Genomic DNA, 21,272 nt, shown 5'->3' with positions numbered 1-21,272 from the left:
CTAAATATTTGAATTCATAAATATCAATTACAAAAGGACAACAGATGGAATTAATGGATCAAGAGTCCTATAAATATTCAGAAAAATCAAAACCAATAAAACCTATGCAGAATTTAGGGAACAAATTACACCCCTAAAGACACTAACAGTTTCACTGGGGTGCAACACACTAGAACATTAGAGTGCAACAACGCACTCATCCTTTCACTTCTCCTAAACCCCTTAGGAAGTACACTGTACAGCATCAGGGTGCAACACACATGCCCCTACAACTTATGTTTAACCCCTAGGAAGGACCCACAACATTAGGGCATAACACAACATGCCCCTACATCCTTAACCCCTTCAAAAGGACACTCACCACATTTGGGAGCAATATATAAATTTACAACAAGTAAATCCAAATTGTACCTACTGCACACAGTACACCCGTAACCCCTTAGGGAAGACACACAACATTAAGGCATAATAGAACATGTCCCTACATTCTTAACTGTTTAGGAAGGATGTTTAATTCAACACTAGGGTGCAACCCACGTACTCACCCTATACTGCATGCACACCAAACAGGATCAGAAGTACAACAACCCCTACTGTCAGTGTGGCAAAAACACTCACGACACCCACCTTAAACTGAATAAAATATGCACGATACAAGGCATTAAAATGCAGGCTACAAGGCATACTCCCTACTGCATGCACTTAGCAGGACCAGCAGTATACATAGTCACATCCCCCCTTCTGCATAAACAACAGTACCGGGGGAAATTTTCATCATGACCCTCCACTCTCCATACAACCACAGAAACATTTCTAAACTTCAGCATAGCATTGGAAATTCAGCACATCCTACACAGCACAATATACACAGGCCACATATTCACGATAGCAATGACAAATACACTTATGCAACATATGCAAATTATTCTGAGCAAAGTCCACCTCGGTGAGTGAATTCTCACCGACAAATCTCAAACGCAAAGTCCTTTGCTCTGGTTAGCGACATCTCACCCAAATGAGGAAAAGCAGCATTGTTCTGTACCTAAAACTACCTTACGTTACCTCAAGATCAAATGATCATGCACTCAGGTAAATCAACACATGAGCGCTGAAGATTGCGCAGTCCCATCAATTGATCCACATAACTGCAGGCTCCACATTAGAAAGACTTCCTCTGTCTAGAGGCCCCTGGCTGTGATAACCTGTACTCAATCTGGCCGCAACACGGTTGAAACAGCAATCAATGTTTTGTGGGTAACAGCAAACAGGTGATATAGAAAACAAACTTGAAAATACAAGCTGTGACCCTTCACAAGTCAAGAAATTGGCACCTTTATTCCATACCTTCAGTGGAAATAGTATCCAGGTCAAACAGGGATCAAGCATTCATGATACATCGCTTGATATTCCTCAGCACTACTTTTGTTTGTGTGCAAATTTATAATGCGTGAACCTTGACCCGAAAGTATTGGAGCGCTTTACATGAGCACCCGTTATGTTACACAAGGACACATTCATTTTTAGGACTAGTCTACGCAGCGCGCATGTGCTGCGTAGGAAAAGACCTTTTGAAATCGATTCAGATTTGCTGTCAAAAACGTGTACGCATTGCATTGCTTTGAATGGCAACACGTGCTCGTTTGGTGATTTCCCTTGCGGGAGCAAGCTTTGAAACCATCTGTTAGTAATTAACAGATGGTTCCTGCTCGCTCCCGCAAGGGCAACAGGCGCAGGCCCCCTCCTCTCCCCCCTCCCCCTCCCCCTGCTGCCTCCTCCTCTTTCAGCACGAGGCGCACATGCTTGTTGACCAGGTTAGTAGAGCATCCCTTTTAGAATTGTTGGAATTCTCCCAATATATCCTTAAGACACCCTTTGGCTCGGATGCCGAATTTTGTTTGCGCACACTTGAAGCAAGAGACTACTTTCCAGCATCAGATATATTCAAATCTGGCACGACTACGGAATGTTGCAGTGAGGAACGAAATCAATTTCTCAGAGGCAGTTTTAATACACCCTTTTTTTGTTTTTGGTGCCTTTTTGAATTCAGAATCTTATTAACAGGAGTCGACTAATGTACTAAATGTACGCAGTGAACTCTGCTACCACAATTTCTCTTTTAAAGAAGACGGTTCAGTGTTCTGTTAAACAGAAGTTGTTTTTCTTCCACACACAGATCACTGTGGCCCCTTCTAGACAACTCTTTTTTTAATCTACCTGTTACGCGGTATTTGCAGAGTCCTATACGTCGATACTCATAAAATACTTTTAGTCAAAGATACACATTTTAGTTCCATTCCAGAGTATACATGTAGCGATTTAAGGACTGTTCATGTTAGTTGCCATTTACGTTTTCCTTATTAAAAATATTGCGGTACACTGCTTTTCTATTTGGAACCTTTCATAGACCTGGAGCTTCAGCCACCCCTTCGTGCAAAGCGATTTCCTGAAGGGTGGAACAATGGCCAAGATGTTCTGTATAGGTCCTTATTTAGTAATCTAGCACCTACCCGCCCCAATACGCTCAATAAGCTCAAGGCACTCAGTGGATTGTCCTTTGGTAGGTCGTAAGAGCAGGACCCTAGAGGACGTGGCTTCTTGTTATATGGGTCTTGCTATGGCATCAACTTATTTTTAATTAGTATCTCGCGCAGCTTAACTATTCTTTTTTTCATGTAAAAGCTTTTTTGCAAATAATAGACGTAACACAGCTATGACCTACATCCATGTTTAAGTGGGGACATTTATACTCTCTGAAATGTATATTCCTTGTATACTAAATTAATTTAACCCTAATCTACAGATTTCATTTGTTTTTCAAAACGAATAATTTTTCCATATCCGGGTTTCCTTTGATTTTAATTCAAGCCATGAACAGTTATTGTACAGTCTCCAAATTGGGATACTGAGGCTTTACTCTGAGTCGCTGGTGCAGGCCCAGTTTCTTGCTGCTTCTTTGTCCTTCCATTTTTGGCGATATCATAGCCAGATTTGGCAGAAAGGCAGTGTACATTTTTAATTTTACACCCTTCTGTAGTTAACAAAAGTATTCATTTAAGTTCGTGATTTGTTTTATGCATTTTCTGGAAAGTTTTGAAGGTTAATGTAGATCTGTTGTTAGGTATGCCAGATGACAAGTATAATGGTAGCATCTTCTAACACAATGGTATTATATTTAATGTAGTTTAAATGCAAAATGTATCTTACCACTACCTGTCATTTGTGAATTTGAAAACAGCACTATTCTTTATGGGTCCTGTTACTGTTGTTTTCACGGTTTTTCTTCAATAGAATCCAATCACTTCTCTGCTGGTCGCTTGAATGACATGAGGGTTCCATAGATAGATCACAACAACCCACAACCGTCTGCATGCATTCACTTGCAGACTTTCTGGTGGTGAGGTAGAGGTGGTTTAGGTCTACGGTTGTGGTAACAATGTGCTATAAAAATGTCCCTTATCTCCTTGCTTGAATCAAAATGTGCATAATCTTTGAGACTAACTGTTGCATATTATTGAATGTGTTTACTCAACCAGGTGGCTGCTGCTTAGCAACGGCAGGCTTCCACTGCTGGAATCCGGCTGTGGGGAGTCCAGCAGACGGAGAGCGGACGTTGCTGGGAGGGCAGCTACTGGAGGTTTATGTCTGTACTTCTTAAATAAACTTCCTGCTTAGAGTCATCTGAGTATCCTTATTACTCAAAAATGGTGACGAGGATGGGATGCAGGTGAAGAAGTCAAAGACTGTGGACATTATCTTTAAATTGAATTTAAGTACACTTACGTGGCGATTTTTGGATTTGGAATACGAAAAAAAATTCCTTGATGGTCGAAGACCTCCAGCAGCCGTGAAGATTTGTTCCACATATAACTACGGGAAGCCTTTCTACATTTTTGTAAGTAAAGAGTATGTATTTTACTTACAAAGTAACCGTTCCTAACGTCAGTGATTGAGAGGCACGAGTCAGTGGAGCGAGTGAAGTGGAGAACGCGAGCTGTCCAGGCATCATTTGAAGAGACACGCCTTCTATCATACACAATTGGTGAGAAGCCCTTCAGCCCTTTGTTCCTCTCGTGGGGCTTTGTTCGTCACACGCTTCCGGACGTGACCTTACGTTTAAGGTCGCGTAAACGTGCCGCCATCTTGATTAGCAAAATTCATCCAGTTTGCAATACATTTGGAAACCGTATTCGGCAAGCGAGTCAGCTGTATTTGCCAACCAATAAATTTAATTAAAAAACAACGAGTACTATTAATTCGAAATACGGAGGACGGCAGTGACGAGCACACCGTTCGTCATAGAATATTCAGTGCATCCTGCACACACGGTATTTAAGTCTCATCGAGTGTGATTGGAGGCGATAATTGAAACAACGCTACAAGCACACTGTTTGTCATAGAATATTCAGCGCTTCCTGCACACACTCTATTTAAGTCTCATGTGGTGTGATTGGAGGCGATAATTGAAACAACGCTACAGTGGTATCCAGCTGTCATCGGTGATAGGCACACCGCCTATCAGTTCAGGTAACATGACCTCTCAAGTTATTGCTCCACCCCCTACCTTCCTTCAAGAGCCTGGTTCTCCTTGCATGGCCTGGGAAGACTGGAAGGAGTCTTTAACAACCTATTTGGAGGCAAATGGAGGAGAGGATTATGTTCACAAAAGCAAATTAGCAATTCTAAAACACCATTTAGGGGTGGAAGGAAGGAATGTACTAAAGACACTTCCTAAATCTTCCACTCTACCAAGAAATGACAGTGCTGATTCCGATGATGAAGAGGACTCTTACGAAATAGCCTTAGCAATGTTGGAAGAGGACTATGGCAAGACATTAAAGATTTTCCCGCAAACAACTACATGGTGAAAAAATTGAACAATATGTCGCAGCCTTAAGAAGATTAGCAACCACATGTAGGTTTCATCTCAGAGATGAAATTAAAAGAGATCAAATGATTAATGCTACCAACAACAAAAAAATTCAAGAAAAGTTGTTAGATTTGATTGACCCCACATTCGAGAAGGTCATAGGAATAGCCAAAAGCATCGAAAATACGTCATTGTATGTCAAAGAATTGACAGATGTCGAATCAAAAGTTGAATCTAATTCTTCAAAAGTATGTAAAATAAGTGGAAAAAACAAAAAAAGTATTGAAACAGATGAAGTAAATCGTGATAAAAAAAAATGTAGTTGTAACAGACATTCATCTGACGCCAGTCATTGTCCTGCAGCAAAGAGCAGTGTTATAAATGTAAAAGAATTGGTCATCTTTCTAGAGTTTGTAAATCATCCAACACATTTCACTCAAAACCTGTCATTAATGTCCTTAATGAAGAAGCGTCCAATGAGTCAGGTGAAAGTGACTATGAAGTATATATGATTGATGAAGTTGATGATATTGGTTATGTTGAAAATTACAATCCTCCTAAATGTAACATTTCTGTTGATGATAAAATATTACCAATATGGGCAGACTCATGCTCCCCATTCACTCTAATCAACAAACAGAATTGGATGGATTTAGGCTCAAAAAAACTTCAAACAACTGATGTCAGTCCTGTAGGATACTGTGGTCAAAAATTACCGGTTATTGGTTATTTTTCGTCAAAAATTGGGTTTCAAGGTAGAGAAGCAATAGCTAAACTTTATGTTGTCGAAAAAGGGAAATCCTTACTTGGGTGGAGGGAACAAAAAGCCCTGAAAATTATTCTTAATCCTAATCATCCCATGCAAGTACTCTTGACTGAATCGCAAAATGAGAGTGAAAGGGTGTCAAAATATCCTAACCTCATTAAGGAAGAACTAGGATGTTTGAAGAAATTTAGACATCGGATCATACTTAAGGAAGGCGTTATACCAAAGGTACACAAAGTGCGGAATGTGCCATTAGCGTTGAGGGAACCTCTCAAAAAGGAGTTAGATAGAATATGCATAGAAGGCATGATAGAACCGATCGAAGCCTCTGAATGGCTTAGTCCAATTGTGATCGCACACAAACCTAATGGTTGTATCCGCATGTGTGTGGACTTAAGAGATCTTAATGAATGTATTTGGGTTGACCGCCACCCTCTTCCCCACATTAACGATATGTTAGCCACTGTTCACGATGGGAAATATTTTTCCACCTTAGATCTGTCCAGTGCATATCATCAAATATTACTACAACCAGAATCTAGGCACTTAACGTCCTTCATCATGAAGGAGCGTTTCAATTTATTCGCATGCCTTTTGGTCTGGCGTCTGCCTCGGCAGTTTTCCAAAGAGTTATGCAAGGAATTTTGAAGCACACTTCTAAAATTCTAGTGTTTCAGGATGACATTCTAGTGCGGGGAAAAGATAAAGTGGAGCATGATAATGTGTTAAGCATAGTATTAGAAAAGTTGGAACTAGCTGGCTTAACCATTAATTTAAAGAAATGTAAGTTCTGTCAGACTGAGGGGGACTATCTAGGTCACACTTTAACTCAAGACGGGATCATACCTAAGTTAAAGTTGGTGGCAGACTTAGAAAACGCACCGGTTCCACAAACTAAAGATCAATTAAGATCTTTCTTGGGACTCGCTGAATACTACTCTAGATTTATCTTTAACTTCTCCAATTGCGTATTTCCACTTCCAGAATTAATTTTTAAAAAAGCAACATATGAGTGGACTGATAAATGTCAATACGCTTTCGAAGAAGTAAAAAAAGCAGTAGCTAATGCTATTTCTTTAAAACCTTTCAATGCCAGTGATAAATGCATAATTGTAACAGATGCAAGTGGGTATGGGCTGGGTGCAGTACTGATGCAAATTCATGAGGGCGAGGAGAGAGTGATAGCCTTTGCATCACAAACTCTTAAAGGAGCTGAGAGCACATATTCTGCCATAGAAAAGGAGGCGTTGGCGTGTTGGTGGGGAGTACAACATTTCCCGAATTTTGTGTGGGGCATACATTTTGAACTACATACAGACCACAAACCTTTGGTTGATATTTTCTCCACTTCTGGCGCAGCTAGAGCTAGTCCACGCATTGCTAAATGGATTTATCGCCTACAGGAATATAATTTTTGTATTAAGTACGTACCTGGTGTAAGAAATGTGAACGCAGACTGTTTGTCGCATCTTCCAGTTGAAAAGGCAGATAGTGGTGGATATGATTCAGAAGGAGAAGATTGGATAGTAGCCAAGGTAGGCGATGTGTGTCATGCTATAGAAGAGTCCGATTGGAAAAAAGCAATTTTAGAGGATGTTGACTTAAAAAGAATTATTGAATGTCTTCCGATGAATGAAGGTTGGAAGTCGTATGATGAATTATTGACCTACAAGGAAATCTGGTGTGATTTGTCCTTAGTGGATGGCATTTTAAGAAGGAACAATAACTTTGTAGTTCCTTCTTCCATGAGATCGAGGTTGTTACAATTGTTGCATGAGGGACATGTTGGCATGTCCGCCATGAAGAGGAAGGCCAGAGAAGTCTTCTGGTGGCTTGGGATGGACAAATAAATCGAGAGATTTGTTAGAAATTGTGTTTCGTGTTCCCGTAGTGACAAAACACACGAAATTCAAGAAACTCCTATCCACCAAGTAATTTGGCCTAAGCAGGCTTGGGAAAGATCAGCAATCGATGCTTGTGGGCCATTTGAGATTCTTGGTGTTGGGTGTAAATTTGCCATAGTGTTAATGGATTACTTTTCCAAATGGCCAAAGGTGACTTTTGTGCGTGAAGTAAAATCCAACAATGTGATCGAGTTTTGCGAAGAGGTTTCCAAAGAGAAGGTTGTCCTGCAGAAATTTTGACTGATAATGGCACCCAATTCACGTCCAATGAGTTTGGTGAATTTCTCAAGAGATGGCATATAAAACATTTAAGAACTCTGGTTTATCACCCTAGGGGAAATGGCCTAATAGAACGATTTAACCATGTTTTGGGTAAATGCGTAAAGATGGCTATACACAATGAACTTGATTGGAAGAGTTTAGTGAACATTTTTTATGGATTTACAGAACCACCCCGCACTCAATTACTGGGGAAACTCATTTTTGCTTGCTCAAAGGCAGAGTTCCATGTTTCATTGCTGTTCCTGGGTGGATGGGTAGATTTTTTTAGTTTAAAAGAATTTTATTAAAACAAATACAGGTGTCGATACAGCAGAAAATCAAAAACATAGCAGTAGCAAGAGATACGAAATAAAATATGACTGTGAAAATAAACATGAGACTTAAGAAATAACAAATGATTGAGGCTATAACAGAAAACCGTATTGGATAAATATGCAGTAAAATGAAACATAACAAATGCAAAGGAACATAAAGGTCAATCAAGGAGGTTTAGAGACTTCTTGTTGGGAGGGGAGCAACTGAAACAAAGGAGACGGGCGCTTAGCACATTTATCAAGGTATAAGGTTACAGGTAGCCAGAGATCATGTCGTTTTTTGGCCAAATTGAGGGGGTGAATAAAAACAGTATCTAATCTGTGATTGTGACAGACATTGTACCACCATACTCTGAAAGATATATTTTTCCAATTAACCGTAATTTGTTGAAATGCAACATCTAGCAATAAATCAACAATTTGCACATTAAAATCAGTACCAGTCCAGCAAGGGGATAGACTTCCTAAAAAATATTGATAAGGGAGAAAGGAATTGCAGTGTGAAATATGGCATTTATTTGGGTCCAGACTTGTCTCCAAAAATTGTGTGTGGCGGTGCAAGAAAAAAGCATATGAAAAAGAGTAGCCTTAGAGGCCGAACAAGACCAGCAAAGGTCGGGTATTAGAGGAAATCTCTTATTTAACATGTGAGGTGAGAAGAGAAGTCTATTATAAATAAAAAAGAGGGTTTGTGTGAGGGAAGCAGCCCTGGACGATTTGCGAAGCTTGGTCCACAATTTATCCCACAAAGAGGTGGGCCAAGAAATGCCAAAATCAGATTCCCATTGTTCCTCTACTTTGGATTTTGGTCTAGGTATGAGAGTCATGCGAAGTGAGTGATAAATGGAGGAAGCTGTGGGCTGGGTGCGTAACAAAGAGTGAAGATGCGAAGAAGGAGTGGGGGGACTAGGCTGGATGGGGGAGTTAGAGATTTTGGCATATATGGACATGATTGCATTCTTAAGTATAGTGTACTTACAAATGAAGGAGTGAGGAAGATTAAACTTTTGGCTGAGAACAGGGAAAGGTAAGAAATCGGAACCAGATAAGAGATGGAACACCCAGATCAAACCCTTTTGTCTCCAAGATTTCCAATAAACGGGGTTTACGATTAATGAGAATACTATTGTTATGCCAAATGGTGGTATTGAGAAATTCAGCTACAGAAGAAGGGGGACTGGGGGAAGTGGAAAGGAGAAGCTTGGTGGTGAATTTATGTATAGGAGTGGAAAGGACCTGAGGTTTACGAGAAAATGAGAGATATTCCACGAAGGAAAAGGGGGATAAAGCAAGGCGTTCAGGAACAAGCCATAGGGGGGAAGATTCAGCAGGATCGCTAAACCAAAGGGAGGCATGTCGCAAAAGAAATGCTTTGTGATACGCGGGAAAATCTGGAAAGTTGACCCTGCCCTCCGTTTTAGGAAGACGTAGTCTGCATAATGACATACGCGCTTTTTTGCCAGACCAGAGGAAAGAGGAAAAAACATTATTTATCTTATTGAAAAACTTAGCTGGAATAGGTACTGGAATGTTGGATATAGTGTATAGAACTATTGGAGAAAGCATCATTTTAATCGTGTCGAGGCGGCCCCACCAGGAAAGGTAAAGTGGATGCCACCTAGAGGTGAGGTCGGACAATTTCTGGGTGCATTTAGTAAGGCACAATGAGATAGTATCAGGGAGAGAAGGGGCAATATACAAACCTAGGTATTTAATATGTGAGGGACTCCAAGTAAAATTGGACACGTCAAAATCAGGTTTAAAGGTAAATTTAGTAAGGGGTAAGATTTCACATTTGTCATTGTTTAACTTATAACCAGAAATTTGGGAATACTCGCGGACTTCATTGAGAAATGTAGGAATAGAAATGGTAGGGTTGGACATAAAGAGTAGGATATCGTCGGCGTAAGCAGCAAGTTTAATGTTTGTTTGGGAGGTCTGGAAACCATGTAGATTAGGATTTTGGCGAAGCTTTGAGAGAAAGGGTTCTAATGCTAGATTAAAAAGAAAAGGGGAAAGGGGACAGCCTTGACGGACTCCCCTACCTAAGCTGAAAAAAGAAGAGACTAGACCATTAGCACAGACCGCTGCTCTGGGACTGGAATAAAGAAAGGAAACAAGAGAAATATAATTAGGACCAAACCCAAACCATCTAAGGGCGGAGAAAAGGAAAGTCCACTCTACCCTGTCAAACGCTTTCTCTGCGTCCAGAGCAATTGCCGCTAGCGAGCCTTGGAACTTTGAGGATTTGAACAGGACATTAAACAGGAGTCTAGTATTGTCTGTGATAAAACGGCCCTTAACAAAACCAGATTGTTCCGGGCCTAACAATTCAGGGAGAAAAGGATCTAATCTTAAAGCAAGAGATTTAGCATACAATTTATAGTCAATATTAACCAAAGAGATTGGTCTGTAATTCTTGCAGTATTGGGTGTCTTTACCTTCTTTAGGTATGATACAAATATGGGCGTCTGAAAAAGTGCCAGAGGAAGTGCCACTAAGTATGAAAGAATCAATAAGAGAATGCAATCTAGGTAGTAGTAATTTAGAGAAGTGCAAATAAAATTCAACTGTAAAGCCGTCCGGACCTGGAGCTTTATCTTTCTTAAGTGACTGAAGCGCAGCATGTAATTCAAATTCAGAAATGGGCAGTTCAAGGATGGATAAGTCAACAGGAAAGTGAGGAGGAGCCTTAATGCTGGAAAAAAAGGTAGCTAAGGATTGAGCGGAAGGGCGAGTTTCAGAAGAGTACAACGTGGAGTAAAAACGGGAAAATTCCTCTAAAATGTCCACATCTGTATGCTTTAAAACTGAGTTAACATCAAAAACAGATTCAATATTCAATTTGTTTTGCTTGACTTTTAAATAATTGGCTAAAACTTTACCCGCCTTGTTCTTTCCCCCATAAAATTTTGAGCTAGATTTCAACAAATAAAGTGAAGCATCATTAGTGGCTTGTTTGTTAAATTGCATCTTAGCTTCAATAAGAGTAGTCAAACTTTCCTGCGAATGGGAAGTATAAAAAGAGTGCTCCAGGTTTTTAATCTTGAGGAGGACATCATTCGCTACTTTGCGAGCGGTCTTACGCTTTCTGGACACATAATCAATGATGAAACCTCTAGCTGCAGCCTTATAAGCATCCCAAATAACATGTTTGGGCAAAGTGGGCGTATCATTAATGACAAAAAAGTCTGTGGTGAATTCAATAAAGGAAGTGGTAAACTTGGGATCAAGAAGTAAAGTGTTATTAAAGCGCCAACGTTTCGGTCCATTGGACTTGGGTAGGACATCAATATTGACCAGCACTGGGGCATGAGCGGAGAATAAGATGGGGCCAATGTCAGCGTGGGTGAGGGATTGAGAGATATGGTGGGAGAGGAAAATGTAATCAATACGGGATTGTGAATGATGGGAAGGGGAGTAGAAGGTGAACTCTTTAGTAGTGGGGTTACAAAGACGCCAGGCATCAAGGAGTTTGTGCTGGCATATTGCTTGGACAAACAATTTGTGAGACTTATTAGGGATATAAGATGCTTTAGAATGCCTGTCCAAGAAGGGGTCAAGGGGCAAATTGCAGTCTCCCGCCATAATGAAATTGTCATCAACGTATTCAGAAAGACTGGAGGCCATTGTGCGCCAAAAGACGGGGTCACCGCCAGTAGGTGCGTAAATGTTGAGAAGAGAAATGGGGATACCCTTCGAGGAAAGTTTGACGTACAACCATCTACCTTCGGGGTCTGATTCAGAAATCAAGAGCGAGTGAGAAAGAGATTTGCGAATTAACACAACTACACCATTTCTTTTACCATCACCAGGAGCAGAAAATACATCACCCACCCAGCCCCTTTTAAGCTTGGCAGCTTCAATGTCAGACAAATGAGTTTTTTTGCAGAAATGCAATATTGACATTCAACTTGGCTAAATGTGAAAGAATTTTCTGTCTTTTAATTGGAGAGTGGAGACCTTTGACGTTCCAGGAAACAATACGTACTGCCATTAAAGAATTTTAAAGAAGTAGTGCAAAGAAAAGATATAACACCAAGAAAAAGCCTCATGAGAAATAAAAACGTAAGGAAAGGAGGAAAGAAAAAAGAGATAGAAATGGAAAGGGGAGGAAGGATACGAAAGAAGGAAGAAGAAAAGAGGATGCAGAGTCGTCAAGAAGATAGAAAAGAGCCAAGGTGATGCTAAGATCCAAGAAAAGAAAAAATGAAATCCAAAGAAATGGGCAAATAAGGATAAATGAGAGAGAAAAAAGAAAAATCGCAACAAGATCAGTAAACCAACAAAACAAGAGGAAAGGAAATCAAGAGAAGAAAAATATACAAAGAAGTCCAAGGAAAGATGAGGTAGCATGGTAAAAAGATAATAAAAACAGATGGAATTAGACCAAGGGGGCCAATAAGCGGTAAAGATAAAGAAGAAACGGATGAGGAGAGAGGAAAAAGAGCGTGTAAAACATACTGACACCAATAAACCTGAAGGTGTGAGAAAAGGAATCAAAATAAGGAAAAACAAAACAAGAACAAACATGGCATAAAAAGAATGAGGAATACTCACAGGGGGTAGTTCAGGAAAGGTACGATCAGGAACAGGAACAAACAAGGGTATACGTGGATGCAGGGAGAGGGAGGTAGGGCCAACTGGAGAAGGCAGGACACTCAGGGTCAGGGGGACGTCCAACCAGAGAAGCAGGACGGAACGCATGATATTGGTCTGTGGAGGAAAAAAGGGAACAAGGTTAAGTATCAACAAATGATGAGGGCATAAGACAGGGAACGAATAGGACAGACCAAAGAAGCATAACAGCAATAATAAATACTACCATGAAGAACAAGCACTCATCAAGAGAATAAACATGTTGAAACAACGGGATTAGAAAAAATAAAACAACAAATATAAGAAACTGGAGCATCAGTATAAGACTTCAGAAAAAAGTCATGTTGGAAGGGAAGAGGAAGGACCAGAAAGCTCCATATCAGCCTGGCCGCAGGAATTCAGGTAACTTCGAAGTCGCGCAGGCTCTTCATAGGTCGTAGTCTTATTATTATGGGTGACTTTGAATAAGCAAGGATGGAAAAGGCCATATCTAGCGCCAATGGAACGAAGGTCAGGTCGCATGTCCAAGAAGGCCTTACGACGATTTGCAGTTGCTCTGGCGTAATCCTGCGCAAAGAACAAGTTGGAACCCGACCAGGTGATACGAGGAGAAGCTCTGGCCGCAGATAGAACTTTCAGCAGATCAGTGTATTCCAAAAAATACATTATTACACCTCTGGGCTTCGCTGACGTGGAAAGAGAGGAGGGAGCTCGACCAAGCCTGTGAGCTCGCTGGATATTGAGAGGGGTATCTTCAGGTAAATGCAAAAGCTTCGGAAGAAAAGACTTGAAAAAAGTAATGGGGTCACTTCCCTCGCAGCCCTCCACAAGGCCATAAAGGCAGAGATTATTGCGTCTATTTCGGTTTTCCAAGTCCTCCACCTGCTTCTGAAGAGAAGAAATTTGTGCATGCATATGTGTGACCTTGGCTGCAGAATCTTGAAGAGAGAAGACGCTACGCTCCACCGATGACACTCGTTCATCCATCCGGGTCCAATTGTCAGTGAGAACCTGCAGCTTAGCGTTGGTTTCTTCCATGAAAGGGCGCAAGGCCCGTATCTCTTCAAGAAGTAACTACATCGAAATGGCCGCAGAGGACTTGGGAGGCGAAGGTGGATCTTTTTTTAAGCGCTTAGGCGTCATCTTTACTGAAGGCTGTGAGGAGGATTCCATGTTCAGCGACATCTCATTGCTAGGGGAAGGCTGAGAAGCTTCCAGATGAGCCAATTCCGTGAAAAGCTTAGAGTTTTTAATGTAATTGCGTTTCTGGGTCTTGCTGGAGCCTTCGGCCATAGATGCGACTACAAAATGTAGGTACAATCCGCCAAACTGAGTATAAAAGCAAATATAGTACAAGGTCCGAAGCACACAAGGTTTGAAAAAGAGCAAGCAGGGAGCTTTGGAAAAGTTTCAATCCAGATAAGCAATACTATCAAAAAGCCAGGAAACGCAGATGGAGAGCACAAAATGGCCGCCAGATATGAGGAGAGTAAAAAAGAAAAAATGAGTCCAAAAGACAATTGTGCCAAATATTAATTAAAATAGTCACCCAACATTATGAATTCACAGCATGCGAGTTGCTCGAGGTACTGAAGGCATGCTAAGTTGAGTGCATCAAGCAGGAATGAAATGCGCGGAAAACGCGCTGCTGAAGAGAGACACTCGCATGGGAAACAAAATGGCGGTTGCGGCCGATGTAGAGCCGCGACCGGGAGTAAAATGCAGATAAAATGCGGTGCAAGTATACCCCAACGTTGAGGGGAGTCTCAAAGCACTCCGGGGACCTTCCGACAAAGTAGGCTTCCCTTCATGGTTCGCAATATGCGTGCGGACCGCCCGTAATCTCCGGCTCGGACGGAGCCCTCACGCCAACGCCACCATCTCCTCGGGCGCCTAGCCACGCCCCCCTGGATGGGTAGATTTGGTAAAAAATCTATTAATGATAGTGTCATCATAACAAAGGTTGAAAGTTATCAAAGTTCTTATGTGCGAAGGCACAATGATAAGTTATTAAAAAATCCCAAAATATTTGTTGAGGAAATGTTTGGAAGAGTAAAATTGGGGACTATTCAACACAAAGGATGTTCAAAATTTTCTGATCCAAAGAAGATTGTTTCAATTAATGGCGATTTCTTAAAACTTTCAGATGGGAAGTGGTGGAATACTAATCGTGTGTCCATATGTAATGATACAGAAGTGCGTGAATGGATGAGAGTCTCTTCCAATCCAGTAGAGTCCAATCCAGTAGAATGCAGTGATTCTAAAGAGGGTATTATCAAGGGGGTAGATTCTCACCTCAAATCTAAGGTTAGAGAGTCCAGCACACGTGTCAGGATACCACCAAGGAAACTTCAAGATTATATTTGCAACTAGTTTCCACTAGTGTGTTTTCCAGTATTTTATTTTATCGCTATTTTCCTTTAATGATTTTATTGTATTTTGATTTTTTTAAAAGAGAGAGGATATGTTGTATATTATTGAATGTGTTTACTCATCCAGGTGGCTGCTGCTTAGCAACGGCAGGCTTCCACTGCTGGAATCTGGCTGTGGGGAGTCCAGCAGACGGAGAGCGGACGTTGCCGGGACGGCAGCTACTGGAGGTTTATGTCTGTACTTCTTAAATAAACTTCCTGCTTAGAGTCATCTGAGTATCATTATTACTCAAAACTAACCTTGGAGTGTCTTCAGTGTTTTGATTCGCTAATCTGTAAAGTGATCTCTACAACGTTTAAAAAAATATATATATCTTTCCATGGTGGGAGATACTGTCATTAAGCATTATGGCACTCTTAATTCTATTTACTTAATTGTATTATCTAACCACTGATTAGCTAAAAAACGTAACTTGTCATAAACTGTTTACTATTTAACCTACTCCCACGTGTAAAGCATAACCAGGATTTCTTTGTCCAGAAAATGAGTCTACTGTTATTTAAGAATGTATGTATCTTTTTTGTAGTGCAACTCAAAAGTAGCATAATAGTGCTTTGCATTTAGCAGAATATTTGCTTGTCCTAATCTATACAACCCATACCAAAGTGACACATTTATCATTTCCTTGAAATGATGCAAAAAATCTGATCCATATTTTTGAAACCCGCTTTGAAATTAGAATTATTTTATGCCCCACATTTAATAATGGGTATCTTTTGAAATGCATCTCTGCTCTCAATTGATTCATTTTGAGATGTAACTTTGGAGCTACTATAGTCTGCCACAATCATTTTACAGTGAGGTGAAATTTCATGACATTGTAGTTCCACATAAAATTCAAGGACACGTGTCTGAAATTTTCGGTTTATTATATTGAGACAAATCCTTGGGCACGATGGGGTCTAATAGTCAGAATAGGTCACAAAGAACAATGTGGATGACCCTTAAGGTGTCCACTTGTGGCTTTTGCTTGACCTGGTTATGGAGGAATGGGTAAAGGGGTGGTTGTCCAATTCGTATCATGATTAATTCAAGTGCATGTTTTACAGTGGTTTTTAAAGGAGATGCATCCTATTTTGGAATTTTGACAGTGGGGAATATGTTTTTCCCCTTTATTTTGAAGGAGGGCTGAGGCTATGAAATGAAGAATTCCATGCTGATGTTCAAGGTTGTACGTACATCGTCCACAAAAAATAAATACACATTTAAGGGTCTGTTTTTTGATTGCCTTAAAAAGGCCATCCTCTCAAACTATGATTGCATTGTGTGTCTTCCGCCTACCCCATACACTGAGGGGAAGTGATCGTTTTAGAACCGCATGAACCGTCCTACATGACTAATCCAAAATAGGTACTCCGTTTCATAGCAGCTTGTGTGGTGGCTTTCCTGATTACTATGTGAATTTCCCACGACTTTTGTGGGAGTTAAATGATTGCTTCCTCAGGCATAAAATAATCTGATCAGGATGCAGCAGAGAGTTAAGAACCCTGTTCCTTATCATATCTATGTGTCCAAGCTATGTGACTTAAGACACTTTTTTCATGAATGTTCTCCGATGAGTATATTGAATAGGCATATGTGATGCATATTGGAATTGTTCCTTTTAATCAACAACCCTGTGTTAACTGGAATGTTTTCACAAAAGCGAACATCGTTGGAATGGTTCAGTGATTTCCTATTCAGTAACCTGGATTATTCATGTCTTTTGTGAACTATTAAAACTTCTCTCTTTTGATAGGTTAGTGTGCTTCCACTCGGGGAAAGTGGGTGTAAGTGACCCACTAGGCTACCTAAACTCTCAAAAGTATCACTATGAACAACAACCTGTATTATAAGCGCTTGAGAGGGATGTGTAGTTTATTGCACCTGGTGAACGAGCATTGGCAAAACAAATGAGTCTAGCAGTGGCTGCCATACTTTTAGCTTTGTCAATGCTTATTTTTTTATGTTTTCATAAAATAATGTTGAAGAAGCTGCTGGGCCCATGCCAGTATAAACAAGCATTAGCATAGCCAATAGGTCTCGCCTTTGGGACCTTATAAGTGTTTAGCCATGCAACAATTAATGTTGTTGCAGTAAGGATATTGTGCTGCAGAACTAAATACATATAATGTCCCAAAGGCGAGACCTATTGGCTATGCCAATGCTTGTTTTGGTAGGCACGGGGATATTAAGTGATTTTCCCAGAATCACAGGATGTGGATGCGACCCCGAGGCTCGAACCTTGGTTTCCCAGCTCCAAAGTCGACAATCATCATACTTCATGCTGCTTAGCTTCCTGGTGTAGCACAATGCCGTAATGGTCCCCACACGTACGTCACAGTGAAACCAGCCGACACAGGCAGTTAGGATTCTAGCTTCTGCCCAGTGGGTTTTCTCTTTCTGATACATGACGAAGTGGCAGGAAAACATTAGGAGAACAGCAAGTCAATGAAACTCGGTCACACGAGTGAGGCATGCGTCAGTGAGACAGATAATATTCAAAAGGCAACACTCAGTCTTTAACTACGAAAATGAAGTTCCTGAAAGTGGTATCAGACAATAATATAATAGTGCCAAAAATACACTCACTGCTCATTTACATTCAAATAAGTGCCACAGTCTATCTGGTTCCTCCCAACTGCTAGTCCTCCATTAAAAATTGTTAAGGGCTTCCTACTTTATTGTGAGCCAGACACACTTGCGCGTGAATGTTTCAACTTGCCACGTTGACTACTCTACAGGTCCTTCTAAACTGCTGATTCCAGTTGCTCGCTGAACTTGATACTATGCATTTCCCAACTCAGACTGCATCAGGCCAAGCCAACAAAGCAAACCTGACTCAATTCAGTTCATAAGTGTACAGTTCTGTAGACCACCCTCTCAGTCCATAGGCTGTCTGATCGACAGACACTGGTGAAGCTAAGGGTGTCTACTACTCTTCTTCTTAAAACTTCAAATCCATTCTCTGTTTCTGTAGTAAACTTTATCTTTACTCTCCTTTTTTGCGTAGAGTCATTCGCCAGTCATTGCCTGCATTGTAACAGAAATAATCTCATGCAAGCAGGTAGCCACACACATAGGTTATAATGTATAGGTTTATTGAATGGGATGAGTCTTAGTTACAGGTTGTAAGTAAGATGGGAAATGCCCACAAGGAGCAGCATCCTTGCTGCTCAGCTCACTCTCCCCAACTGACAGTCATCACAACCAGGCACTCATTGACATTCTATTACATCTCATTCACACTGATTGAACTGCAGGGAACTGGAAACTATGGAACGGATGCATAGCTACAGCCACAGGTTACGAAAAGCACCTGTACACATTATTTTGGTGGGATACACAATATTTGACTGACATTCTTATGGCTTTTATGTTGTGATGGTCCCCTCAATATATATTCAAATATAAACTTATCGAGAAGCTAATCCTGTTTTGCTTGCCTCTTGCAAGCATCACCTGGTAGCCAGCATCCTTGATGACACATGCCAGAAGCATGAGAAATTAGTCTGCTTGTGCGAGGCACCAAGGGGCAGGAATCCCATTATGTTCCTGAACCTGTATGCTCCAGGGCTTACTCAGTTGTTGATGACCTATCCCTTCAAACAAGACCACATCCACATTTACTGAACTTTTTCTGAAGAGAACCCCCTTGAATCCATCTTGGGTTTTCAAACTTCCCAACTTATCTTTCCTGCATCCAGGTTGCTGGCCAATTCATCACTGTTACTGTTAAATCATCCTTCATTACTCTTGTTTTCCCATACTCTCTAATTTCTCCTTCCAGTCTTCCATTAAGCATTATTCTCTATTATCCAGCCCTCAACGCTCTGCTGCTTGTAACAAAGTTTACGCTATATAAATCACATGCATACATACGCATTCCTCAGCTCAAAAATCCATCTCTAACAACTAGGACCTGGAGTGGTGTAATCCTGGTATGGACTTTGGTCATCGCTTATGCTATTTTGATATAGTACACATGAATCCACCGGAACATTTGCTTGAGAATGACAGACAAAGGTTGAAGTTTCAAGGCTTTACATAAACATTTAATAGACAAAGTCCAATAGGCATGCCAGTTGTAAGATAAGCAGCGTACAAATAACTCAGTACAGTTTTAAGTGAAATTTGGCATACATTTGCCATCTAAAGTTCGGGGAAAGGGGCTTTCTCGGGTACAAAAATCTGCACTCTCTTATAGGGCTTTTAACAAAGACATGCATACATTCTATGGGAATACATTGTTCTCAGGATTTGCACCAATAGTAAACAAGCTATAGAAACAATTTTAATACAAAATACATTCAAGAATTTTCTCAAGATAGCAGTACATTCGGATTCATTCATTCTCACAATTTTTAGCTGTTTAGTTGAACAGATACATTGTTGAGGAAGAACCAGAGATTATTGCTTTTATGCTCTTGAAACAGTATATTGAGGAAACATCTTTGAGAGAGTTCTCTGCCTAGTCATTGGAATAAAAGTAATACTTTATTTAGAACAGAAATCAACAGTAATCATCATGTGGTATAATGTGATGTTTAGACAAGATGGATTTCAGAGTAAACGCAACCTAATATTAGCCTTAGCCAGTTTGCAATGCTCTTTTAAAAACCAACTCTCACAGTCCCCCTGATGATTTTAATCATCACTTAAATTCTTTATTACAACACATCATTCATCAACTTTGGATTTCTTTGCTTGGTCTCCCAGATCTTTCGGAGTATCATAACATTTGCTTACCATATCTTCAATTTTCACATCTAGTCCTTTCCATTTTCTTCCTCTCCTTGCTGACAGCTTCTGATACCCACAAATCCTCCCCTTCTGTGATGAAATTCCTAGCACACATGCAATTCCAATTAGTAGAATTAAAAGTGGTGTTAGTCTCAACTTCAGGATTCCTCCTCCTACACTACCAAGCCATTCTCCTATTTTAGCAAACCCTTTTCCAATGGAACCAAGGAATTATCCTAATCCTTCCCAGGCACCCGATTCTTCCAAATCAGTTCATTCATGTGTTATGTTTATAATCTTAGTCATATAGCTGCCAAGCTATTTATCTATGTAGATAATGTATGCAGAACATTCCCGAGAATGAACAAATGATGCATACTACGCCTTCGTTTGCAAGGAGCAAATCAAACGCAAGGTGAATTTGCATAATCATAGCTCCTATTTCAAGCAATTCCATATTAATCACCATAAGTGCACCTGCGGTATTAGTAGCAAGCTGATCAAATAAGGTAGATGGTTTTCAAAACTTTACAGCATTTAGTACCACTCCTATAGATGGTATAAGTGCTCCCAAGAAATCTCTAAGAATCTGCTTAAAGATTTGCTTACTTCATCTAATCTATTGTTCAATAGGAAAGTCTAACGCACTAGTGTGGAAGATCCTGGGTAAAACTAAAGCTGCATAGCAACTTCCCACCCAATTGTAAAGTAGCTGAAAATAAGCTGATTTACCGCACACATAATAAATGCCCTTAATGCTAACCTCTAAATTCAAAATGGTTTTCCTTTTCACTTAATAATTGTGCTCACACTCACTTCATCCCAATTTACTAACTGTCTCGTTCCCCTCTGCCTGTCATATTATGCATGAAGATCCCTTCTTGGTGACTTCAATGCTTAATCTTGGAGGCAGTTTTTCAAAATCTCCTTACCCTTCCTAATCATATGTTCTGCGCCTGTCTTTCCTTCTCCCCTTTCCTCATTCACCCTTATTCTTTTGTTCAATTTGTCTACAAACACACTCTAATTTTGGTTAATTTAGCAAGTTACATCATGCAGGCTAGGATTAATACTGCTAAGGTTAGTTACAAGTTTAAAGAATTTGATCATAAACTCACATCGATCCCTTGTTTTTGACCCTTGGTGAAAGCAAGGAATGTATTTAGTAGCCCACAAATACAGATTTTCTCCATTGGTGATTGGCACATTTTCTAAAGAATTCTTAAAATCAGGATAGAACAGTTTAATAGAATTCTTAGAAACAGATTCAATCAAGAAAATGGAGCAAGATAATGAATATGACAGAGGTAAATGGAAGTATGCTTCTTCTTCATCTGCTGAGAGAGCGAATGTAGCAATCCTCTAATTCCATGAACTTTGCCTAT

Source organism: Triturus cristatus, chromosome 4_1 (assembly GCF_964204655.1).
Source record: "Triturus cristatus chromosome 4_1, aTriCri1.1, whole genome shotgun sequence".
NCBI lineage: Eukaryota > Metazoa > Chordata > Amphibia > Caudata > Salamandridae > Triturus > Triturus cristatus.
This window is presented reverse-complemented; position numbering follows the sequence as displayed.